Source organism: Tetrao urogallus (genome assembly GCF_951394365.1).
Source record: "Tetrao urogallus genome assembly, chromosome: 1".
NCBI lineage: Eukaryota > Metazoa > Chordata > Aves > Galliformes > Phasianidae > Tetrao > Tetrao urogallus.
The window spans coordinates 111964123-111991033 of record NC_136813.1 but is presented as its reverse complement, the minus strand read 5'-3'; positions in this window follow the sequence as shown (position 1 = coordinate 111991033).

Sequence of the window (26911 nt, the reverse complement as noted above, 5' to 3'; positions counted from 1 at the left end):
TACAGTTTAAGCGTGTAAAATACCTAAAGCATTGAAATTAATGGTAAATTTTTGTTTTGTTTTCTGAGAAGGCTTTTGTGTTCATTTTTATTTTTTTTTCTTTGATGTTAAGTGTTCGAGTCATTGAGGTAGAGTTGAGTTGATTAGTATCTCTTAATTTCTCTTTCTATTGCCTACCACTCTCCTTAGGGCTATATATGGAATTTCAATCAAAATGTATGTGGTATAAGCAGACTGCAGAGAAGATCTTGTAATGTATTTGAAACATAATCTGCTTTCAGAAAACTCCTGAACAACACAAATAATGAAGTAATTCATGTCAAAGGCTTGATTCTGGGAATACAGTTTAAGGACTCAAAAGACAGAATTCCTAAGCACATCTTCAAGAAAGTACATGTCCTATCTTAATATGATTATCATTTTAAGCCAGTTTTCTATAGCAGTTCAAGCTATAACTGATAGAATATAATCAAGTCTTATGATGATCATGCTTGGCATAGAAAATGAATGTACGCAAGGCTTTGGCTTAGATTAACCATGTCCACAGATGTGTTCGATGCATTTCCTGTTTTGCTTTATAAGCACCCCCAGTCCAATCCTTTAGAGACATTTTTATCTGCTAATAAGCATAATTACAGTAATTCCCACTGTCATTTATAAAATTATAAGGCACTTCTGTAGTCAGTTGTGGAATTGAAGACTGCTGAGTTTCTCTGACCAGGGAAGTTCTACTGAATTTCCTTAGAAGTCACTGGCACACCTAGTCTAGCAGTGCTTTTTCTACTAGATCATTAGTCTATTAAGAACCTTTGACTGCACAGAGATTTCCACCAGATAGATGAGAAGTTCTGGTTCACAACTTGGCCCCTCTGTACCATTTAATACTGGATGGAGAGTGTCTGATTTTCCTCTGAATCTTGCAGTTTTGAGTCTTGACTGATTGCACTCAAAGCTTCATCACATGCATTTCTGCAGGCCTACAGCATTTAAACCCAATGTGGTGAGGGGTCTTGGAAATCTGACCACCTGCAGAGAGTTTTCAGGAGCGTTGCAGAGGGAGGGAAGTGCTCTAACACAACTCCACTGTAAATGGTGTGCCTTGAGGGACCTTGAGGTAGGGAGGCTGTCTTGAAGACCTTCTGGCGCTCGTTGCAGTTGTGTTATATCTAACTTCAGCCATCCTTTCTCCTTTTGAGAAACTCCTTTGCTGTGTTTTTCACACGGATTGATGAAGATATCATCAATCCCACAATTTGTAAACCTAACGTTATTCTCCAGGACAAGAGTGTGTTTTCTGTGGACATTCATGACAACAGAAAACCGAGTCATTTATTAGCTTTTCATCTTTCCGTAGTTTTCAAAAATCTTGCCTCAGATATCAAACAGGTTTCACTCTTCCAGGCTCCACAGGCAATGAATAAGTGTCTTGCACTGTCTTCTTAAGCACTGGACACCTGCAAGTCAACGGTATAAATATCTAACTGATTCTTCTTGTTTGAAGGAGTCTCAGGCTTCATGTATTTAAACTCATCCTACTTAGTTATTCAATATAATACCATGAAGTTCACAAGACGTAAGGTAGTCAGGTGACTGGACACCTGAACACATCCAGAGACTGGACTTTGATTACATGTAATAGTGGTACATATGAAGCATCTAATACATTTCCCTATTACAAGAGTTCGGCATGTCCTTATAAACTGGTAGGAGTTTTGCCATTGACTTGCATTTAAATTGTGAAAGGATTTTTGTTTTGAGAAAAGATATCTCAAAGTTCCAGAACACGCACATCTGTTAGCCAGACGTCACTTCAAAACCCTAAGCTCAGTAGAAAGTTTTAGAGGCTTTGTGGAAAATAATGGACTGCTCTGGGGAACTGTGGAATATTGAGATTAATCATCTAGACAGAAGTTTGTGAGTCTAGGGACTATTCAGCTGAAGTCACTAGCAAAATGCTCTGGTAGGTCACTCCGTTTTACTGAAAAGGAATATCGTCCTTTTGACTTTTGAAATCCTGCTGTATAAAGGTGGGTTGGAGTACAGTAGTTCAGACAGGAACAGCACTGATAAAAACTGTGACTGATACTAATTTTCACCCTCACTGGTATTTCTTCCATGCATCTGCTGTTTCCTCTTCCTAATTCACATTATAGTGAGGTTTTTTGTTTATCCATATGAATGGACTAGCTCATGCAGTGGTCTCAAGCAGCAAATAGCTTTGGAAGCCAGACAAAGTGAACTAATCTCCAGTTTATAAAAGTATTGCGATGCTGAAAGAGCAAATGTTTCAGCAAGCAGCTTTAAAGAGGAATTGGGGTGTGGAGTTTCTGAAGGAATGCAGTTGGAGGTGACAGCATACAGGAAGGCCTAAGCTCAATGGCAGACTGACTAGAGAAATTTGATTATATGAAGAAGGGTAACGGATGAATCAACTGGAAAAACAGACACCAGAGAGAGCAGACAGAATACAAGAAAAGAAGCATTTAACTGTAGGAAAATAAAACCAAGCAAATTGAGCGGTTTCCTACAAGCCAGTCTTTGAAACGGAATGAGGCATGTGAGATTTTTAAAATATCATTTATTTTTCAGAGTGCTGGGGATAGGGCTGCTCCGACACAGCTCAAACTGCTTCAGAGTCTGTCCTGTGTAAGGAGTGGTGCAGAGCATCTCACCATCTCTGGATCAAAGTCACGAGACTAAGTACAAAAATTTGTTCAAAGGGCAACTCCAGCAGTCCTTAACCCCAGTGGCAAAAGTGCCAGTGTTCCATACATGAATGTCAGGAAAAAAAAAGAGGATACGGGGGCATTGAGCCAACTGTTCTTTTTTTCTTTTTTGACTTCATTGTAGAAAAGGCTTTGCAGGATGAGAAAGGGAGGGATCACCGTCTGGTAATGCAGGGCTCAGTAGATTCTCCACTGCTCTTTCCACCTGCCCCCAGTTTGCCTTATTCTTTGCTTTATTCAGCTGAGGCAGATCTTCCAGCCTGAAAAGAAGACTTTCCAGAAAGTTATGGGCAAGCAGCCTGAATGGGAACTGTTCTGCAAACTTAATTATAACATTTGCAGTTAAATGCAAACTAGTAACAATGCAGTGGGATTAGCTGCGTTCAGCAGAGGGAGGCCAGGTACAAATGCTTTAGTTAGTTGAATCTGAATTTGAATGAGACACCTATCAGCATTTAAAAGAAACATTCTCACCTCTGGTTCAGGCTTTAGTCCTCTTTTTTTTTCCTTTTTTTTTTTTTTTTCCCGTGTCTGTGTGTACAATAAAACCGTAGTCAAAGCAAAGCAAACAACTATGTTTGGTTCTCCTTAGGGCTATATTGAAATCAATGAAGCATCTTTGTGATCTGTTGTTCTTAAAAATGCATGCACTGAGTCACTCCCTCAGCATCATCTTCTTGCAGTCCACAATAGGATTTCACCTCGGGTTTCAGTGATTGCTTTGGAGGCAGAGGGGAATTGTGGATGCTTTAATTTTGCTCGTGAGCAGGCTTTCTTACCACCATTAGCCTCTCCAATTGCTGACTGGTAACAGAGGTGGTTGTTTGGGTGCCATTCCTTTCAGGTATTGAAGCCACTGTGAGTTTGAAAGGGCTCAGCAGAATGCCAGACACAGTGCAGAGACTTCATGCTGCACTATGTCAGCAGGCAAGCTCTTGCTGGAGTTGTTTGAGGTTTTCCCTATGTGACAAATGAGTTAAAAAGCTGAGGCAAGATTCTGATCTTTTACCCAGGCACGACTCCAGCAACTTTGAAAGAGTTACTTTTGACTTACAGTGTTATAACACAGATCATAGTCTGGGCTTCAATCAGGGCTTCAGCATTTGGCCTTGCTTCTGTGTAGGCTTTTATTAATTTATTTATTTTAGAAAAATGGACAATTACATTGACTTTAATAACCCTTACCTCAAAGTTCACATGAAAGAAAACTTTTTATTTAAAGGGGGAAAAAAAAAAAAAAACTCTAAAAAAAAAAGAAATGTTTAGCTATGGTCAGCCAGGGTGGGAAATTCCATTGTGGCTGCAAGCCCATGGCAGGTAGAGTGGAATTTAATGAAGGAAACTGCTGTGTTTTTGTGTCTTTCTGTATGTTTTTCCTTTAAAACCAAGAGCTGGGCAGGCTTCCCATTTGACCTGATGTGACCCAAGCAAATTGCTTCTTATATAAAAACAACTGCAGACTTGGAGAATGTGAAAATGCACTGTATCCTTTTTCCAACTCAGGGAAAATGAAAGCCTGAGAAACAGGACGGCCCTGTCAATACTCGTTGAGCAAAACTATCACTCAAACCCGATAAAGAGAGATTAGAACAGGCTTCCTTATGCCGGAGGGATTCAGTGTAAGTTAGATCTCTTTATGTTTTGTGTTGGTTTTTTTAAACAGACACGCTTTACCGTCAGTAAGGGAAAAATCCATTTTTCAGATACTGTTTTTTTGTAAAGAGAGGAGAAAAGGAGCACTTGTAAAGGAGGAGAGGGAGGGAAAGGGGGAAAGGGGGCAAAAAACCCCACAACTTTAAGTAATACACCCAAACTAAAAGACAGAAATTGATAATTGCTAAAATGTAGGCAAAAAGCCCAGGTTTTAGCTTTTGCTGTAACTTGGGAGAGCGCAGGCACAGGGATTCAGGGTGTGTCTGCTGATATTGTATTCAGATGTGTTGCCTTGGCATGTGTACTGACGGATTTATTTAAAAAACAAAACAAAAAAAAAAAGCATTGTGTGCTCGTGAAATGACTTCATAAAATCCTTCCCTTTATGAATTATTTTGATCACAGGGCTTGTTGTTTAAATATCTAAAGTACGGTGTGGTGTTTTTTTTTTTTAATTGCCTTCTTTTCAGAACTGTCTGTTCTAAAGTTGGCACCTTCTGCATAACAGCGTGCGGAGATTAAAGGAGAGAGGAGGGAGAGGAGCTGGGGGGGGGCTGCCATCAGACCAGGGGGTGGCACGGTTCATAAATCAAACCCACCTCTGTGAGGGTCACCACTGAAACAAGTTCTGAACTCTCAGCCCTCTGTCTGCTGTAGGAAAGTGTAATCTTCAGTGGAGTGAAGAGCAAATACTCGACACGTCGCGTGCTGCCATGTTGCAGAAGGCAGAATAGACTTCTGTTTGCTGTGCATTGCTTAAAATGGAGGTGAAGGACTTCTTAACCAGGGAGGAAAGATGCTGTGATACAAGATCGGTCCAGCAGGGTCTGCCTTTCCAAAAAACGGGTTTTGCTTGTGCTCAGTGAGCTTCTGACTGCTGGTTGTGGTGTTTTCCTGCCATGGCTTGTGAGCACAGCCAATACACTCTATAAGCACTCCACAGTAAAGGGGCAGATGTTCAGAAGGACATTTTTTTTTAGACAATTTTGCCCTAAATATTGTATTAGGGACCTGCAAAGTCAATATGAGCAACCAACATCTACCATCATCATCATATAGATCCTGTATTTATCCAGAAGTTTCAGAGGTACTTTCAGAGTAGGCATGAAAATCAGAATGTTTTACTGGATTAAGCCTTTGTACTAGGGATCAGGGGAGCTGGAGTTCCCTTGCTGTTTCTTTTCATTTGCCGGAGAACATTTACAAGGTCCCTAGTATTTTTTTAAATTTCTTTATTCATTTCAGACCTCTTGTTGAGATCTGAAGGAAAGTTGTGCTTGTGACTGCTCTCCAAGACTATTTCTGCATATGCAAAGAAGGAAGTCAAAATAGTCCTTACCTGAAAAGTGGTGAGAGCTTTTTATTTAAGTTTGTATATGGAGCGTTAGAATTTCTGGAGAAAGCTGGATATTTTTTTTTGTGGGTAATGCTTATATTTTCAGAAGGTTGTATGCAGAACCATGAGCCTGGCACTGATCTAAAGATAGGAATAACAGTTTTATACTATGTTTATTGATTTATTTGATTCTCTTCTCATTGCACTGTCTGCTAGGCAGACAGGTTACAGCTGTACATGTGTGAGATTATGGCAATGATTTAGGATTCTAGATTATGATGAGGAAGATACTGATTTCCATGTAAGCAAAGAATCCTTGCTTGGCTAACTGATCACAGTGTTAGAGCAAACTACATTTTATGTTTTGCTGCAGGGAATTTTTCTGCTGGTAGCAGAGTTTTCAGGTCCTGGCCGATATGCTTTTAACTATGTACGGGAAAGCTTCCAGAGGGTAAGAGTAGAAACCCTATTATTTTATTCTCGAGAGTTTGTCTCTTGATTTAGAGATGCTTTGTTCTCAGAACCTCTTTCTGTAGCCTAGTATATCTTAATTCTTATATAGAAAAATGTGGCTGTATGTGGAAATTTTTTGTTAACTTCAGTCCCTTTCCCTTTTCATATTAGACATCACTCTAATCTACAAAACTTCAGGCAACAGGAGATGAGTGCCGTTTAGCCAGACTCCCTTGATGGCATCTCTTCTTGTTCCTTAGTGAGGAGAGTCTATTAAATGTCACATGGTGGAGTTTGTATAGCATTATACCGATCTGAAAGTGCTTTTTAACTTCCTGTGCTTAATCACTACTGCCATTTTGGGTTTCTTCCATTATGAGTCGGACTCTAAAGCTGACCATATAGCTAACATGAATTGTGGTTCGTAAATCTCTGCTGCTCATGCATTTGGCTTTAATGGTGTTTTTGAGGAAGAGTCAAATCCTCCACACAAATATTTTCAGTTGCACAGTTTCTGTAGCATCTAGTGAAAAGTACAATATGTATGTCAACAAAATGTAACATTCTTATCATGCAAAATTTGGGGAGGATTCCTACTTTTAAGAACTTGCTGAGACACACAGATATTTCTGTTGCTCATCTTATTTTCTTTATGAAAAGGTATAAGTAATCCACTCCAGTTTTAGGTTAGTCTTACTGTTTCCACGAGTGCTTCAAAATACATTTTAGCAGTGGAATGTTGCAGCACCTAGGATGGCAGTGCTTGTGGATTCAACACCAGATTTTTATGTTAGACCTATTCATTTCTTAGTTAATGTCAAGCTTAGAAATATCACTGAGTTCAATGTAATTATTCATATAGATGCCGTAGCTTTCTCAGTAAGAGTGCACTGAGGGCCATTTAGCTAAGTGGGAATACTTCTGGGGAATGTCTATATGCCTTGGTCTGGACTCTGAATACAGAATGTAGGAACAACAGAAAAAGCTACTGATGGAATTATAAAAATTATATGATGGTTATTGCAATTTGTAATACATAAAGGCTCAGAAAACTGATTTATTCATTATGGAATTTGAGAATGTCATTGGTTTTTGGGGTGTGTCACTTCTACTGGAAACTCTATTTGTAAATATTGCAGTATTTTCAGTAGATACTCATTTTACTTTATGTATTTGTTATATTTTTCAGAGCAGTGACGGCAATATGAAAACTGGTCTTAGTATCTTGAATTTATATTCATCTGAAAAAATTCTAAAGATTTATAAACTTAGGTCTTGCTCTTGTGAATACTTACCAGTACTTACTTAATTTTAATTGTATGATTTGTCCTGTAGGGCTAAAAATTCAGAGGAATAGCTAACCAAATGTAAGCTGAGTATATCTGTACATGTTTTTGTAATTAAGGTTTTGCATTTTTAAAGAAACTGCACAGAAATCTTATCATCTGGTTTTTAAAACAACAAAAAACAATCACTTTTGGAATAAGAAATGAGAGCGTTATTCACTAACTTCAGACAGCAAAGCATAGAACTTAGGCTTTGATACTGCAAAATGGACTTAAAATAGAAAATTGTATTTATCAAATTTGAAATGTAACAAGCTTTTTCTTTTCTAGTACACAAAGACTTGCAGGATTTGAGTTCGGTCCAAAGTCAAAATAGTTAGGATACCTCACTCAAGTTGTACTTGCTTCATTTACTTAAGAATGCATGTATAGCATTTGACAGAGTAGAGTATTTTATTTGGTTAAATTAGGGATTGAAGTTTGTGTAGTTTAAACTCATTCTGCTTCGAAGAATGATAAAGGACAGGAACACTATAATCATCTCGTTACATGAGGCCAGAACAGGTGCAGGATATGGAAGAATGAATGTTCTTTCTCCTCACATCTGTTCTCTGATGAACTATTTAACTCTTCTTGCAGGAATCTGTTTAAAAGCTTTTCCTAAGGCTTCTTCTCTGTAGGCAGACAGTTCACTGCAGCACCCACATGCAGCACTTTGGATGCCCTGAAAGTAACATATGTATGTGTCCTTCCTGTTTCTCAGTATGGAATGAGAAAAACAATGTATGCTGAGGGAATGTCTCTGTACCTTCTTTCCAGGTACAGCAGACACAGACAAGACTGAAAAGAGTATCATGATCTGTTTCTGCTAGTGGGAATAACATTGTTTTCTGTTGTGTTTAAAACAATCATTAGAAATGGGTTGCTTTACGTCCTATATGAGCATCTATCAGTTATTCCAGTTTTGGTTTTTGAATAACCAAACAAATGATAAAGGCAAGCGAAACCTCATAAATGTTTAACTTGAATTTCTTTGTGCTTTTGCATCAACAACTTGAGTTTCTTATCACGTTAGGTGTCCTCTTGCTGGGAAAGTAAGCTGAGCTACAGTCCTCACCTCTTTATTTATCTCTGTGATAGAGATGCCAGAAGTTGGAGCTTTTGCTTTTTTTTTTTTTCCAACTCAAGAGGCGTAGTCTCTTCATAGTGCAGATTTCTTCATAACACTAATGGTGATTTTAATGGGATCCATACATAAATCTCTTTTGTAGAGGAAGGGATCTTAAGTGTTTTGGTTTTCCCATCTGTATATTGGAAATGCCATCTGATGAGAAGGATGAAAAGAGTGCCAGCTTACAGCAGAAAAGTATTAGAGGAATTTCTGCCACACATGCTTTCCCTGCAGTGAAATAGAAGCATGTGCTTACGGGAAAAGACTATAAAGTTTGTGAGGTTCAACTTCCCCCAAGCCTTGAAGTGCTGGAATCCAGCATATAGGTCCAGCCCATCGCTGCTTTGTGAGCTCACACAGCTGAAATCTCAACTACGGGTGAAAATGGCTGGATGACTGTGAAGAGGAAAGGGACCTGGGGGTGGTGGTTGATGCTTGGCTGAGCATGAGCCGACAGTGTGCCCAGTGGCCAAGAGGGCCAATGCCATCCTGGCCTGCATTAGAAATAGTGTGGCCAGCAGGAGCAGGGAGGTGATCATCGCCCTTTATACAGCACTGGTGAGACCGCACTTTGAGTACTGTGTTCAGTTTTGGGCTCCTCACTACAGGAAAGATGTTCAGGTCCTGGAGCGTGTGCAGAGAAGGGCAACGAAACTGGTGAGGGGTCTGGAGCACAAGTCTTACGAGGAGCGGCTGAGGGAGCTGGGATTGTTCAGTCTGGAGAAGAGGAGGCTCAGGGGAGACCTCATTGCACTCTACAACCTCCTGAAGGGAGGCTGTGATGAGGAGGGGTTTGGCCTCTTCTCCCAGGCAAAAAAACAGGACCAAGGGCCAAATGGCCACAAGTTGTACCAGAGGAGGTTTAGGTTAGACATAAGGAAGAACTATTTCTCTCAGAGTGGTCAGGCACTGGAATGGCTGCCCAGGGAGGTGGTGGAGTCGCCGTGCCTGGCAGTGTTCAAGAGGCACCTGGAGGAGGAGCTGCGAGATATGGGTCAGTTCTTGTGGTAGCAGTGGTAATGGGTGCACGGTTGGACTAGATGATCTCGTAGGTCCTTTCCAACCTTGTGATTTTATGATTTTATGATTCTATGACTCCTTCCTACTTAATCTTGGAAATGTGAAAGTCAGGATTTCAGATTTTTCTCTAAAATAACTGAAAATAAACCTTATAAAACGGTGATTTAGAATTCTTGGACCGACTTCTTATGATGGGACAAGCTTCTCTTTAAAGACACCTGTCTGTATTCTGACTAAATGGAGAATTTACAGACAGTTAAAAAAAGTGAGATGAAATCTACCTATTGGTGCGTTTTCATGTTTGTAAAAAAATGATAGCAGTTTTGTGTAATTTCTAATTTGACCTTTGCAATTGAGTGTTCTGTGAGCTGACACTGATCAGTTGAAATGGATCTCTATTTCAGTAAGAAATCTGACTCATGGAAAAATTTGAATGCAGAGAAATCATCCGTATTTCCAAGGTCTTTCCATTTTATATCTATTCCCCAAAACCTTTATATCTCTGAAAAATGAATACCAGGCTGCAGTCGCGCATATGCATGTTGCATTAGATACTGAACTACCAATCTGATCCACTTTTACTGAAAGTTAGTCCAGGAGAGATGAGAAAACTGGGCACTAGGTGTACCCTGCACAGTTTAGCAGAGAACCCAAGTCAGCAGTGAATGAACTGCCTTTAGGAACAAGAACAACATAAGTCTGACAGAGTGGCACTCTATCCAAACTAGAAGAGCTGCCTTTTTCAAAGTATTGATTTGTTCAGGTGCGCCGTGATGCTTTTTCTGCTTTACAGATCCTGATTTGATTATACATGTTCTGCTCTGCTTTGCTGGCAGGTTATACATTCCTTTTCAGATTTATATTGGGTCTAACCTTAGTATTGCCTAGAAGAAAAAGCTCAGTTAGGTATTCATTGTTCACAAAGCTGTTTTTAAATATAACAATGTAATGTATGTACAGTTATGTTTGTGTTTGTTGCCACTTTTGTTTTGGGTTACTATTTTTACCTGTTGAATTCAACCCCACCTGCAGATATAATAAGTACATGTACACGCTCATGAACTAGACTAGTGATGGGAAAGAGAATATTCTGGGAAGATATCACAGGAGGCTTGCTTTCTTTTTCTATCTTTCGTGCTAGATGCACACTCTTGGACTCCACTAGAGATGAAGGATTGGGCTAAATGGAGCATCTGCTCTCTTATATCAACATGTGGTTTTCAGAAGACTTTTCATATATATGTTTACCTGAATATATACATAGATATATACATAGCAAGCCTTTCAGTCTCCAAGGCATAGTAATTAATTATTTTTATCTTGTCCTGTGACTTGTTTAGCAGGTTTAATTAATATTAAAGATTAATATGAGAGGAGGGAGTGCAGCTGCCGGTATTCCTGCCTAGATGACAGGAATGCTGCTTTCCTGCTTTCCAGTTGTTCTTGGTTAAGTCCGGTAGAGAATGAACTGAGCTTGCTTCATGGGATGAGTTCCTGGAATGCAGTGCTGCTACCATACCAGATAATTATATGTTAGTCACTTCATGTTGTGTGTCTGTGTGTTGAAATACATATAGATGTATGTTATAGTTTATTTATAAATATGTAAAAATATACAAATGTACCTGCATGCATTCAGGGAAACACTGCATTTAGTACTGTAAGCTGTAAGCGTAATTTGAACATCCATAGCTGTCCTTCTCTGGAACAGGACCTCATGTTACTTGTCTTTCTTGCAAACTTTTATCTAGGCACTTCTGTATGATATGATCAGCACTTCATTTGTCTTAAAGAAGTGCAGATGATCTAAGCTGCTCGTTGTATGATAATGAAAGTGTATTTTAAACACAAGAGAGTCTGGTGATCTAAGTTTCTAACAGTACTGTGTGATACTGATTTCCTATTGTGGTTTTGGGTAGATCACATTACCCCTTTGCCAGTGTCTTCCCATCCCAAAGGCCACTGAGAGCCTTGACTAAGTAATATTTGGAAGTATCTTTGCAAATGGAAGCTAAATGTGAAAATGCATGAAAAAAAAAATAATAAATGCATGGTCTATAGGCATTCTGATGAACTTATCTGAAACTTAGCTCTATATCCTTAAGCTTTAAAAGGCAGAGGAGGTATCTGTAATAGTACATTGAGTTTTATTCAGTAGAGGTTTTTGAAATATATTTTTCTGTACTGTTCAGCAAGCATTCACAAGTTGAGTGGGCTTTTTTATGAGACCAAAGCACAACACAGGCGAAAGTATTCTATTTTCCTTTTCCAGTTTTTGCATTTTGACCTGACATTTGTGTATATTGCATAAAGCAAATTCTGAATGCTGCAGCTTCACTTACTTGTGAACTGATAAATATTTCTTGTCATTTTTATTTTCTTTTTGTAATTTTCTAGGAGGCTAAACATACTGTATTGTGCAGCTCTTTCCAGATAGCATAGAAGGGCTTTGTTGGTGCAGTCAGAGGAGGCTACACTTTGTTTGTGTATGTCCAACTTTTCAATATAAAAACAATGTGTACCTGCATTTAACAGAAATTGTTGTGTCTACCTGATTGCATCATCTTTAGAAGCCAAATAATCTAAGCTATGCATGGTTGGATAGACTCAGCATATAAAAACTTCCTTTAAATTAGTCAGATCTTTGATTCAGGAGTCACAGTTGAAATGAGTCAGTTTTCTTCTTTCTGGCACTGGGAAATTTAAGAAGAAAAGCAAAAGAATTCTTGCAGCATAACAATACCCTCCATTGTAACTCAGTGCCAGCCAGAGATACCAGGAAGCCAGGAGCTAGGCCAAATCAGCACTTATTTGTTAATTCCAGGAATGCTTCAAATATTTGAGGGCAGTTTCCGGACAGAGCGATGATGGCAGAGGGTTCTGGCATTGCAATTTGTTGAGGCATGATGGATCTTATGTTTGGATCTGTTCACATTTGGGCACACATTTCACTGCACTTTAAGTGATTGTCCTTCATGCTGTTCCAGCAAGAGTGGCAAAAAAACTGTATGGATGAATAAAGCAAACAGCCCTTCATCAGAGTTCCATCTGGAGGCCAAGTTCATTTTTCCTTTCTCTTTTTTGGAACAGAATTTTGCATCAAGCCAGAGGTCAAAATTCAGGCATCGCAATTGCGGTGCACTCACCTATCAAGTATGTATTGCAATTACTACATTTTTAGGTCATTTTTAGGTATAAAGGGAATTTGTCTTTCTCATTCCTTATTCCCTTGCTTGTCCTAGTGCTTTCCTCACTGTATTTGTGTTACAGATTTATCAGGTCTTTTTGCAAGTACCTCCAACTCATACAGCCAACTATTTTTTCAAGCAGCCCTCTGCCTTTGTTACATCTGCATAACTCGCGGTTATTCTCCCATGCCAGGTCTAGCTCTCATTTCCTTGGTTTCTTTTCTGGTTTTTGTTGTGTTTTGTTTTGTTTTTTTTCTTTTTTTTTTTTTTAACTTCCATTCTCACAATCTGAATAAGTCTCTCACCCTATGATTTGAATGCAGACATAACGAAGTGAGATTCTATGGCTTGTATTCCTTAGGTAAAAGCGTGCTACTTGGGAAGACTGCTGGAGTTGTAAATTCTTTAATTTGTTTGTTTTAATTCCACTGACAAATCTTTCTTTCTGACCTCTGCAGTTGCATTCAGACTCTTGTATGAGCAGTGCTTTACATCTTTTTGTACAAACAAAATGCATACACATCAGTGAATTCCCAAACTTGCTAGCACAAATTCACCCAGGAAAGAAAAGAAAAAGAAAAAGAAAAAGAAAAAGAAAAAGAAAAAGAAAAAGAAAAAGAAAAAGAAAAAGAAAAAGAAAAATCTAACAAACAGTAAATTCCAAGGAAAAAAAAAATCGGTTTGAAAAGAAAAATGTAAATTTATATTTTCGAGATTATTTTTCTGTAGTTGTACTTTTTAATCACATCTCAAAAATCTCACTAGGCAATGCTGCTAATATCTGTCAGGAACGTATGGTCTTTGGCTTCTGCTTCTCCTGATCCAGCGGTGTAATATTGTAACCAGCTTACTGCTCTTTTGCCAGAGTCACCATGTCTTTTCCATTTCTTTTTCTAAGCTAATAACTTTTTATAACTTCTTATGATATGTCCTATTTACTCACTTATATTAGTTTTTTCCCTAATTTAGTGAATGTAGGTCTAGCATAAATCTGAATTTCTTTAAAACAACCTTTCTGCCGTGGTATAAGGAGTATTCTTTGTTCACTTTTGGGGCATTCCGGGTGCTAGGACCAGACTCACAGCCTCATCTTTCCTCAGACCTGGATGAGCAATGCTTATTGTAACCAACAGCAAATTGCAAATTATTGTATCCCGAGCAAATTGCCTCCTGCTTCTTTTTTTTTTTTTTTTTTTCCTCCAAAGTCTTCATGGAATTTGTACCTTGTTCAGTGATCAAGGATGACTGTTTCCCACTTGCCAACCTGGTCTTGTCTACCTCACTTCTCCCATTTCAGCCGTCAAGTGTCAAAAATGGCTAAGATTAACTGTTTCTCCAACAGCAGTCTGGATTGCCAAATAAGATACCAGAGATAAATACAGCTTCCTTCACGCTCACAAAATGACTTGAGATTATGATAATGCAGTTCCAATAGGAAGGCTCTTCAGCAAGTTCTGAGTGGCTGTAGAGCTGGCCAGAAGTGGTGAATACAGGGAATCCATTTGGATACAGAAAATAGTCCCAGGGAAAAAAAAAAAAAGTTAAAATGGAGAGCAGCTATTCACATTCGGAGACTGGTGGGGAAACAATGGATATTCTTCATTAGTAGAGTGTTAGTTCAAGAAAATGTAGGGATTCGTTCTGAATTTATTCAGAGGTCAGACTTGGCTGGCTTTCTTATTTCGCACTTTTTATTTTATTAACTGAGTGTGTAAGAAATAAAAAAGAACATGCAACAAGCAGCACTTGCTTTCTGCAACCTTGCAGTGCACGAGCAGAGAGAAGGTACGCATTCTGGAGGACAGGCCATTTTTATTCTCTTATCTGATGAGCACTGTGTAGTTACATCTTCAATCAGTAAATGTATGTTTTTAATATGTACATCTATATACACATGTGCACATATATATAATTAAAATCAATAACTGTGGAAAGGTGGAAAAATAGTTACAAAAATAAGCATTGTGGACAACAAACGAGTTTAGTGTACATTTAGAGGAAACTTGAAAGAGTCAAGCCTTCATGAAGGAATAACGTTGAAACCATATGTTTTCCATGTACTGCAGAGACTGTTTTAATAGATTACAAATGCATATAACCACCGAAGGTCTAAAATTAGTGGGTTTTAAGGAACTAGAGATTGACACAAGTCATTCCAGACAGTAGAGCACTTCTTTTCATCCAGATCCAGTGAATAAACTTATGTGATTGAGCTGAAGGAAGTATTGGAGGGGTATGGTATGCCTCCAGCTGCTGAACAGAGTTCTGCAAAACTTTGTTGCTAATCTATAGTATCCAGGAGAAAAATTTTCATCAGGCATTGTACCTCACAAGAAGTATGGTGGTCTAGACCACAGGTAACCTCAGTTCTGTCCCTTCTCTGCCACTGTTACGCTAAAAGGTCTAGAACAAGGCATTCCTCCTCCTTGTACTTTGAGAGACCATCACAGAATAGCAAATCTCTGTAGACCAGACTACTCTGGGAACTGCTGATGAAAGATGGTGGCTAGAAGTTTTATTTTGCCAGACTTTACTCCCAAAATTTGATTGAAGTTAGTAACATAGAACAAAACTCAAGTGAGTTTTTATGGCCCTCAGAGTTTTACAAAACGTTGCATACCACATGTTTTCATTTCAGTAGCTCCAGGGCTACTCTGAGCTGAGCCCACCTTCGCTGAAGAGGTTTGTAAATCTCAGCAAAACCCTAATCATCTGGTCTGAATTAGGAAATGAAATCAAGATCTTCTGTTGGGCTGTAATGGTTTTATCAGTCTGTGTAGCACCGTCTACACTAAAGTGTAGTTCTCTTGCAGCAGGGCTCACATGGCAGCTCTTCTCTGCTGCACACCCTGCTCAGTCAGTCTCCTGCTCGTCTAGATGAACTTCATCAGATGGCTTCATCCTTCGTCAGTTCTGGAATGTGTATGACAACTGAGGCATGCATAGTGATGTCGCCCTGTTCTGTGATATCACAGGCCTCAACTGAACATGATCTGGATTCCTTCATCCATGATACCTTGTTCTCAAATGCTGTGTAAGGGTGACCATCCAATCCACATGGACACCTTTCTCGTGACTGCTATTTGCATTGTGTCTTGAGATACTTAGGAAGAGAGCTAAGTCACAGAGCTAGCTGGCAACATCACTCACTGAAAAGGTGTTTGAGCATGGCTAGTACTACAGCTAGCCATGTAGTGGCTCTTGCTAACTTCGCAGACTTTCATCCCAGTGATGCTTTTATATGGGGTTTCAAGCCTGCAAGGAACTCATTTCTATTTTAGCAGCACTCTGTACAGCTCTTAGTAGGAGGAAGCTTAAGAAAAAGAGATGTACGCAGGAGAAGTAAGGAAAGTAATTTTGGCCTACAGTAGACAGGCTTGGTGCTTCACCAGACTTTTGGACCACATCTCTGTGCTTTTTTTGCTTTTTTTTTCCCTGTGGTGAAAATGCATTAACACAAAGCCTCAAACAGAAAAATCTTACTAGAACTTCTGAATTATTAGAAATCTTCTCCAAGACTTTTACTTCAAAAATTGTCAAAATGTATCTAAGAAAAAGTCTGTTGCTCTATTAATTTCTTTAATGAAGTATTACTTTCAATGTCTGTCGAGAACAGACACATGGAAATCACTGAACAAAAATTTGAAATGTTAAAAGAACAGAACTCTCCGGGGGATAAATTATTTTTACAACTGGCCAATATAAAATAATACAGCACAAGTCTCTTAAAGTAGTGAATAATAAAGGAATAAAACTGCTAAAACAGTTTATCTGTCTTTCTCTGAAGCTAACTATGTAACAGCACTCAGCAGGGCCCCAGGAAAGGTGCAAAGGTGAACGCAGCTTAGAATCTGTCAGAGGGAACTTTCACGAGGCCTGTGCTACCTGCTGCTGGTTGTCAGCAGCCATGTTGCAGCATCACACCTGCTCGTTCTGCACCACCACTGTTTGCCATCCTGAGCCTTTTTCAAAATCTGGTGGTAAGCTGATAATTCTCAGGGCATCCCTGAGAAGCGTGATTCTTCCAGTGTGACATATTGGGATACTGAGATATGGCGAGGATAAAGCCTTGGCCTCTTTGCTCTGACAGGTAACATGGTTGTGAAGGCCTCCATCTTACTGCAGCTAACGTGTTCCAACTGTGATTTCCCTGTATGCTACAAAACAGGACTGCCTTTGAATTACATCTGTATTTTAGCTTTGGGATATTGAGATGGAAGCAAAGCATCAACTTTACCTTAGTGGATGCCTGATTAAAAAACTCTTTCAATACACTGTAAAGCTCTATGAGTGGACTTCAAAGGCTTACTTTACAGAGTGAAAAGGAGAGCATCCCAAGGGAGATACAGTTCTCCACTACATTGCTGGACTGTGATTCTTGTTTTCTTTAGAAATCGGCCTGTCCCAGAAAAACTTTTTACTTTTCCGTGGAGGAAAAAAGGCTTTCTTTTTTTTCATTCAGTAAACACAGAGAGATTCTTGGATGAAAAAAGCAGAGAAAAAGTGGAGATTTGGGAGAAGGCATATAAATGACATTTCAAATAAGCTTGTTGTGTCTTGGTAGGCCTTTGAGAGACCAAGTGATGTCAGTTCATGCAGGCTTTATCCAGTGATGTCCTCTCTCTGAGTTTTCTTCCTGTTTTTCCGTCCACTGTTGAGACAGTCTGCCCTGCAGCACTTATTTGTTCTTCTGAGATCAGTCACACAGTTGTATGGAATTAGGCTTTTTCTTTTACTATATCTGTCAACTAACTTTTGGTTTGCTGGGTTTTTTTTCTTTCCTCCCTATTTCTCTCCCCCCAGTGTAAACTCATTCTCTATTAGTTTAATCAGAAGTAAGGCCAAGAACATTCATCTGAATAGTCTCAAACTTGGAATATACTTTAAAATGTAACCCTTTTTTTATACATATAAAAACACATGTTTATATATATTTGCAACATATATATTTATATATATATATATGCAAAACTGCCTTCATATAATAGCACTTACTTGTAAAACTTCACCCAATCATAATAAGCTTTAAAGATGCTTGAAATTTAGAAATGGGACTACATTTTGCAACATTTCTGGTTTTTGGTATTCCTTAACCATGGGAATAACTGGCTCTTTCTTTTTACTTTGTTCAGTCATAGAGATGATGCTAGAAACTTCAGATTAAAACTGTGGGTAAAAGTAATAGAAGGTGAATGTGCTTTCAGAAATTAAAAGACTTTAAAAAGCCCTGCACCATGCTTGCCCTGTGGCTTGCATCTTGGAGTATATGTGTTCCCCTGGTGTGTTCATTGTAAACAGAGTGCATTAATTTCAGAAATAGTGGCATATTTTTATCAACACTCTGGAGATTGTTTCCTTTTATAATCCATGTTATCAGTTATAATTTTCTCTTACTAATTATTTTAGGATTGAAATTGTTATATTTTCTTTGAGACCTGGGGGGATGAAATTACAGTAGGAAAAAAAGGCTTTAGTATTTTTTTAATGGTGATTTTGAGCATATAGAAAGAAATGGGGAAAGAAGGAGAATAAATTACAGTATTTCTAACATACTCAATAATATATTTTGTTTCTGCCTCATTTCCAAATTACACAAATGAATGTTGTTTAAATTTTGCTTGTAGATACCCTAGAGAACCTGGTAATAAATCAAATGCCAAACAAGTTAGTTCAGTAGTTTCAAAGTGGTCTGTATGCATAACATATGTAGACTGAACATCACTTGAGCCTGAACCTCACTATTTTTCTCTGTTGAGATCTCTCTCTATTCTCATGGAAACCAACCACTGATTGACAGTAATGCTGTGAACTTCCATTTATTAGCTAATGCATTTTTACTGACTTTTCATGAAAATAGGAGCAGAGTGGTGCACTATGGAATATTCATGGAACAAAATTCCAGAAAAAGAGGTCTTAGGGTCAGGAGAAGGGAGGGAATGGGAAACAGATGCCAGATTGCCTGTAGAGAGTCCAAGCATGTGTTTTTGTTTGTAGCAATGATGCACATGCCTTTTGTGGGTGCAATTATTGCTTCTGCCTTTGAAAGTTTCACCATAAATCTGTTTCTCAATCTCCCTTCATTTTTGACCCAAATTAACCTCTTTTCAGTACAGTTACTTAACCTTATTTTCTCTTGGGAGTATCTGTGCACCACCATATTGTAGGTGTTCTTTCTTAAATGCTGGAGATCACTCTGAATTGAAATCCCTTTCTGGACAGATTTAATTCATTAAATATTTCTATCTTCTCATAATCTGCATGCCCTGGATTTTATATTTCACTGAGTCACTGCAGTGAACAACACCACATGAGTGAAAAAAGACATTCACCCTTTCTTTTTTGTCCCTGCCTACCATCCAGCTTTAAGCAAAGGCATACGATCTGTAAGGAGCTGAAAACTGGGACCTGAGGTATTTGAATATCCATTTAACATATCGTGACACTTTCCTTCTAATCTATCAAACACTTAAAATTCTGATTTCTCTTGTTCTGGCAATAGCTTGTCTCATTTGAGTGACACCTCAGGTCTAATGAAGCTGACTGCAGGTGACTCACAGCTAACTGCAACAGATGTGGGGTGAAAGCTTTTAGCAGCCGCACACCTCCATGTGGGAATTCCCAGCCCATTGTACCCGTGACACTGACACTCTTCTATTTTCCCACATCAGACTCAGGCTTTAGCCTCAACCTGACAGATTTAAAGTCGCATAAGCTGTGTCTCATCACAGAGTATTTTATATAAGAGGGAGTTAAGTGTGTTAGTATTTATTAGTTTTGTTTAGGAAATGGACAGAGAACTATATCTTAATATTCCTGTGCTTTGGGCCACTTTGAGCCTTCTATGAGTTTTCTAACTTCAGTTTAATCTTTGGTCTGGGATGCTAGCAAGTGTTTCAGCCTGCTGCCAGATAGTTTTAGCTGCTGGTTGTACTGTACCTTACTGAATAGAATATGCACTGGTTTTAAATGTAATGTAAATTGCAATGAAGAGCCAAGTACCAGAATACAGAGCCCCATTATACTGCATACAAAGTGAGAAACTTCCATGCTCTCTCCTGAAAAGAGGAGCTCTTTGGTATCTCGAGAGCCTGTTTGCAACAGAGCTAGCATATTGCCTATGGTTTTTTCCACGTTTGAATTGAGTTTCTTGTAGTATATCCTGCATGGGACTGATGCTGGGAGAGCGAGAGCTGTAAGACAGCTTATACACGTGAGCCCTGCAGTGCTGGATGGGTTAAGGAGAATCAGTTGTATTGGCAGAATTTCACAGTTTCTAATGTTCTGCTCACAGCAGTTTGAAGTAACTGCAGCCTATATCAGGGCTTTCAAAGCTGAGTGGTAGAACTTCACCCCACGTGGTGCAACCAACCAAATGGGACGCTTACTTGGGATGGCTGTTGTGTATGGATGCTTTTGTCCTAAAGGCACCATGAGCTTATTGATGCCAGCAGCTTCCTGTGATGATATATTTCAAGAAAGCCATTATTTTGACTTAGAGGTGCGTATCTGGGCACTCAAAATAGAAGCTATTTAAATGCATATATATGTATTTTTATTTATTTTATTTTATATGGGCCAAAGTTGCCTGAAGCCTGTTTATTAGTTAATAACCACCTCCAGGTTACCGTCTCTAATCTCATAATGAAATTGAGTTAATAAATCTAAGATATTATTAAATAAAGTAAGTATTTAATATTACTTGTCCTCTTTGAATCCAAGTCGCAATACAACAGAATTTCATTTTATAAATAACACCTTTCGTGCTAGCACCACGGGGCATGATTCAAAAGAATCTAAATAGAACATGAATGCTGTAATCAAATGCAGACCCCGGGAAGGCAAATTAAAAAGGCATGTTGCTGGTTAGCGCAGCAGACGGGGTAAGTATAGCGGGTCACAGGAGAAAAGCTAGTTACAAAAACAAGGGCACAATCGAATGAAAATTGTTTGCCTGCCCACTCCAAACCATGACTGGCTGCTTCTCTGTCCGTGACCTATTTTTTTAATAAAGGAATATTTAGAGAGGCTCTTACATTTTAATTGCTTTATACTAAACAAGAAAACAACAAAAAACTCAACCCCGTGTTTGAATCTGGAGGACAATACTGGATTATCTATTTATAGAGAGTGATGCTACATCTGGAGAAGACTTTTCCAGTAGTTTATCTCATCTCTCTCTGTTTGTCTCTCATCTGATCTATTTCTCTTTGCATCCACTGCCATAGCTCGTGCATCTCCTCCTACATTGAGAAACATATAGTAGAGGGGAATGTTGATGGGAAGTGCTGTGAAGCTTACCTTCCAGAGATCCTGCAAGTTTTCGGTTCAGAGGACAGGATTGACAGGAGTGAAGGAATCTTTTCTTCAGGTCCTCAGAAGCCCAGTGTCAGAGACAGCCTTACCACAGTACAACTCTCCTTGCAGTGTATGCCTGACTCTGTTGCCTATATCATCTTGCTATCTCTCCTCCCTAAGGTTACAGAGGTGGAGCAGAGGTTAAGTAGAGGTTAATGGAGCAAAAACCAGAATTAACCTCCATGGGTTTATTGGTGGCTGCTACCAAGGTGGCCTCTGCTGCATGGGGAGATGAGAGGAGAAAAGCCCATACCTCAGAGACTCTGCTGGGTCTCTTCCCTTTTCTTTGTAAAGGTGTGGGAGAACATCAGCCCCTCGGGAACTTGTCCTTTCTTGGGCTACTTAAGGCAGAGAGAGAAACCCATAGATGTATTGTTGTTCTGAAAAGGATTATGGCCAGCTCTGAATTTTGTGTGTGTCTGTGTAGAACAGCAACAGAACAAGCATTCAAGAGCTAGTAGCCAAGTCAGGAGGTAGAAATGAAACGATGTTGGTTTTCCTTATATATACACGTGCAGGTATATATGTATATATCTGTATTTGTATAAGGTGAATATTACAAAATACTGCTTAGAGAAACATGTTTTAGATGCCACCAAATTAAAACTCATAATTGTTTGAATACAGGTCCCATGAAAGAAATTTCAGTTACAGCATCAAGCTACGTAGAGTGACAGTATTTCTGCGTGCAGTTGGTTACTTGTACTACAACAGGTAGCATCAGAGCAGCCTAACGCAACATAACAAATCACAAAAAGTGGCCTGTAGACATTCCTATGGAAAGAAAAATAACATAAATAAAACCTTCTGGAGTGGTCTGCTGTGTTCAAGGTGAATGAAATGTTTAGCGACGGCAGCAGCAGAAAGAAAATGAAATACGAGATCTTGCATCTCAAGTTATTAGTGACCTGTTAAAATACAGACTGACAAGTGCCTTTACCAAATTAAAACTTTGAAAAAGGGCACAAATGGGAAATGTCAAACCAAAAAATCAGTAGAAAATGTCGGTCCTCCTGGCTCTTTCAGTTCTGCAGTTCTGAGGCAGTAGCCACTGTTAACAAGAGTGAAACAAGAGTGGCATGATTCTGAGGCTCTCCTGAAGCCTGTAATGGAAATAGGCCACACTAACAGGCACACGGTTGAAATTTCCTGAGATTTTGATCTCAACTGAGTGATCTGTTCTCTGTTTGTGTTGTTTTGTTTAGTCTAATTTTCAGAAACCTCAGAGACCTCTTTTTTTTAATAGATTTCGTTTGGTTCTTTGCTCCCCATTTTTATAGTACAGGCATCCCTAATGATTAATGATACTAAATAATCAGAATGCCAGTGTTTAATTTAGTGTCTGCTATTGATCTCTGGACTGTTTAGTGAATGACTTATTAAACATACAGGACTGCTTTTACTTTCATCTATGTAAAGGCAGCTAAGTTTTTGGGAACCTAAGGTCAGTTGATCAGTTTGCTGCTTAGAAATGAGGAAAGTTTTACTGGGCATGAGTAGTGAGAGGTGAATGATGAGAAAATCCAATAAATGAGCAAAGCAGATCTAGTGAGACAGATCTATCAATGCCTGCTCAAACTTCTCAAGCTTCTTAGGTCTTCTCCCTTTTTGGAGAATGGAGTCAGCTATGATACTGCCTTAAAGCACTTCACATGGGTGCTGGGAAGTGGGCAAATACCTGTTCATAAATGCCTGTGAGCTGAACATGTGCTATGGATTAGTAATGCCCTTACCGAGCTCCTCCTTGAGGATTTTTACTGAAATATCCAAGCAGAGAAAAACAAGTAGCTATAAAAGTGCTAAAATAACCTTGGACTTAAGTCGATCATTTCACTGTGAATAGTGTTTGAGAGAGAGAATATTTGGACTCAGATTACACATTTTTAATTGTTTGGTATTAGCATGTATGACCAGATGGTCAGCTTTACAGTTTACCAGTCAGTCTGCTATAATCAAGTTGAGTTCCTTCTTTCCCACAGCTCCTCAGGTGTTGTATGGGTGTTGTTGCTTTGATTATTCTGTACTGGGAAAATCGGGTCTTGAAAATTCTTTTGTTTTATGAAGATCACCTTGGTACCGTAGATTTAGTAATGCTTTAACAATGGTTTCCCCAAAAGGTGTAAACCTGAAAGAGCTGTGATTTACTATAAGTTTTGCATTAAACACTCTGAAGTTTTCCTTCCAATCTGTCTTCAATCTTGAGCATATCTCTGCCTCATCACCTGCATTCATAGACTGATTGTTGCTAACAAGAATCAGAGACAGCATTGCTTCACCAGCAATAACACGCAGGTGTAAAGCTACTTAGTTTAAAAACATGTTTTCATTTGTAACCTTGTGCATACAGGAATAACAGACTATGCAGTTTTTTGAGATTCAGGACACTGAGATTTGGGACAGGTAGAGATAAGCACTACACTCGCAAGGAAGGAATTGCAGCTCTTTCTTAAATGAAAGAGTCCCATAGAAACAAAGTGTAAATCAGGACTGCCAAGGCGTTTTCAGTATCTCATGATCTTTCGGTCTTTTCTTTGACTTCTCCCCTGAAGTAACTCCTCTCTGGCGGTACGCTGCTTTTCTAGCCATGACCCAAAACGTAGCACTGCCAAACATCTCGGCTCTCATCAGCAATCTGTGATCTTCTAATGTTGTGCATGCCAGACAGATTTAATAAGCTCCCTAATAATGACTTGTAGCATACTGGTTTCTCATCGTCTCAGGCCATCCCCCCATTCTAGGTCTCAAATATGCTTGATAAATTATTTGAATTATGCATTCTGTTGCCATCTGTGGTTCCTCATAAAGAGACTGCTATTTGCCGTGCATTGTGCCAAATCATGCAATAGTTTTTGCAGAGCCAGAGACTGGACTGAAATCACCAAACTCATGTCACTTGTGACCCACAGAGTAATCAAATGTGAGCTTTCAGTTGACTGCAGTTTTAGTATTGTGAGATGAGAGCGAATGCATAAAGTCTCCAGCCCATAAAACTCAAAGATTCTAGGGAGATTTGGGAGAAATTCACGCGTATCTTTTTTAAAAAGAAAAGCACCTATATGAAATGATCTTATAGCTAGGCATTACAAAACACATAAAATGCTGTTATGTATATAAATGCACAGATATGCACAGACATGTATACACGGACATACATGTACTGTGACCTTCTCCTCCTTCCCCTTGCCTTGAACTTCCTCCCTGAATCTGTGCGAATGGCGGAGCGATGAGCATTTCTAAAGAAATGTAGCCCTGTGTGAAACCTTGGAATAGTGACATCTGTTGAATTTGGACAGTTTTGTTTGTCTACTGGGAAATCTCATGAGCTTCCCAATATTTTTTTTCTGAGTTGGCGTTGCCCTCCTTCCCTCCCTCCCGGAAAGGGAGGGTGGCTTCAGGAGACATGGCTGCTTTCTCGTGTTCTGGTGCGGTGTAAAGTTTTCCGTCGAGAGACAATAATGTACATTCCTCTGGCAGGACGAGATGGATTTTTTTGTTTCTCTTGCTGTTGTTTATTTATAAGACATTTCCTCTTGCTTAGTGGAAGTTTGATCATAAGAGGCTCCAGTGATTTTCCTTCCCACCTCTCCCCTCCCTAATTTCTCTGCCTCGGCACTCGCTCTGGAACACAGTGAACTCAAAAAGCCCATCGGCGCGGGGCACGCTTAGCAGCCAAGCCTTGCCACTCTCCAGAGACTGTGAGGTGATTCTCCTTCGTCACCGCTTGGACCAGGAACCACAGCCCTGGTGAGTGGTGAGCTCCCAGAATTTGATGCGTCAAGGCTTCTATTCTCGGTGCCTCCGAGGCAAAGCAGGAAATAAAGGGTTTTTTGTTGTTGTTGTTGTGTTTTGTTTCGTTGGTTGGGGGTTGTGGGGTTGTGTTTTTTTCTCTCTCTTTCTTTCTTTCTTTTTCTTTCTTTCTTTCTTTCTTTCTTCTTTTTTTTTTTTTTTTCTCCTTTTAAAAAAAGAATCAGCAACAACCACAGAGGAATATGGAGCTGGGAGCAACCACTGCTGAGCAGAGAGAAGGCAGTTCCACGCCGCAGGCTGCACCCGGTGTCCCCTGCCTTGTGTCCCTCTGCCTTGTGTCCCAGTGGGGCTGAACGCAGCAGCGGCTCCGAGGGGCCAGGGTGGGGGGACTAGAGGGCCGGGCGAGCTGGGAAGGGGAGGGCATGGGAGGGGGTCGAAATGTTAATCCCTCACTTGGAGTTTCTGTCTGGCAAGTTTTCATGCCTCTGTGTTGTGAGCATTTACATTATGCTCTGAATACCTGATTGCCCAGCCAAGCAGAAAAGAATCTCTACAGTGGATGCATAGTAAAAGAAAATGCTTCTGCGGAAGCCACCTCTGGGAATAGGAAGAACTGGTTGGTTTATAGGCTGCTGGTCCATTTGAGGGGGGAGGGAAAGGTTGCATTTATTTTATTTATTAATTAACTCTCTCATTTCCCTTTTTTTTCCTCTTGGTATGGGGAAATGGGAATCAGAAAAAAAGTGTATTTTGGAGAATTTCATACATGAAATTCTGGACACTAAAGAACTAAGTGTCTCAACCAACACTGGGGCACTTAAGCAGTTATTCCCAGCTGATGGATAGGGAAGCTGAGGCACAGAAAATGACGTTATTTGCTCAAGGCTGCATGGGGAAGCCAGTGAAAAAAAAAAGGAATAGGATGTGCATCTGTAGTTTCAAGCCCAGATTACTCAGGGTGTCCTTTTGTCCTCTCCTGCCTGGCTAAATGTATCACTTCTGTTAATCTTATGCTGCTGTAATGCTAAAGAAGGCCAGGGCAGTGTGTGGGTTGTTCCATTCATCTTTTATCATCTCTCATGTTATCTGAGTTGAAGAAATGAATCATCTCTTGACTAACATTTTCTACTGTTAACAAAGTAGGCATATAAGAAACACAGAGTAGCAGTCAAAATATTTTTATTTTGAGGTGTTATCCTGTTCTTTGAAACATGTTGTCCCTGGCAAAAGAACAAAATGTTTAACGGCACCAATGTATCTCACATGGGATATTAATTAGGAAGTGTTCTTCTCCAAGTTATCTTTTGAGTTTGATTCACTTAGGAAGTGTATCAACATACATCTCTGACCCCCATGGTAACACCTACCTCTTCAAACTCTGCTGTTGACCTGTGACGCACAGAGGAAGTCCAGTCACCATTCCCTGGTTTCATGTCCAGTGTAAATTGGAAGGACAGCAAACAATGATTGCATTGGCCAGTTTTTCACTGGAGCTATCAGCGGCTTTGCCATTGATTTCAAAATTGACCTAAATGTCAAATCAAATGCAACCCAAGTTAAAGAACTTGCTATTTCATACAACCGCTAAATAAAGCCATTGCAAAGGTTGGTGGTTTTACTGCGTGGCAATTTTTGCAAATATTTTATTTGGTCCTGATCCATTTGGGGCTCCCAGTCCCTCCCAATGATTCAGTTTCAGTCTAAAGTTTGACTAAGCCCAAAAAACAGATGGAGCATAGATTAAGCCTCTGAGTTGTCCTCTGGGCTTATTTTAGAACCACGAAGAACTGCAAACTCCTCTTTTTTTCATCTATAGAGCCTTGACTGTAGACTTCCATCAGCACTGTGCAGTGAGGGTTAGTTCTTTCTCACGGTGCGCTGCAGTCGTGGAACCTCTCCCTGAACCTAAACTAAATAACTAGTTCTTAACAAAACCCACAATTAGCCTGGCGTATTCTCTCAGTAAAGAGTCATAT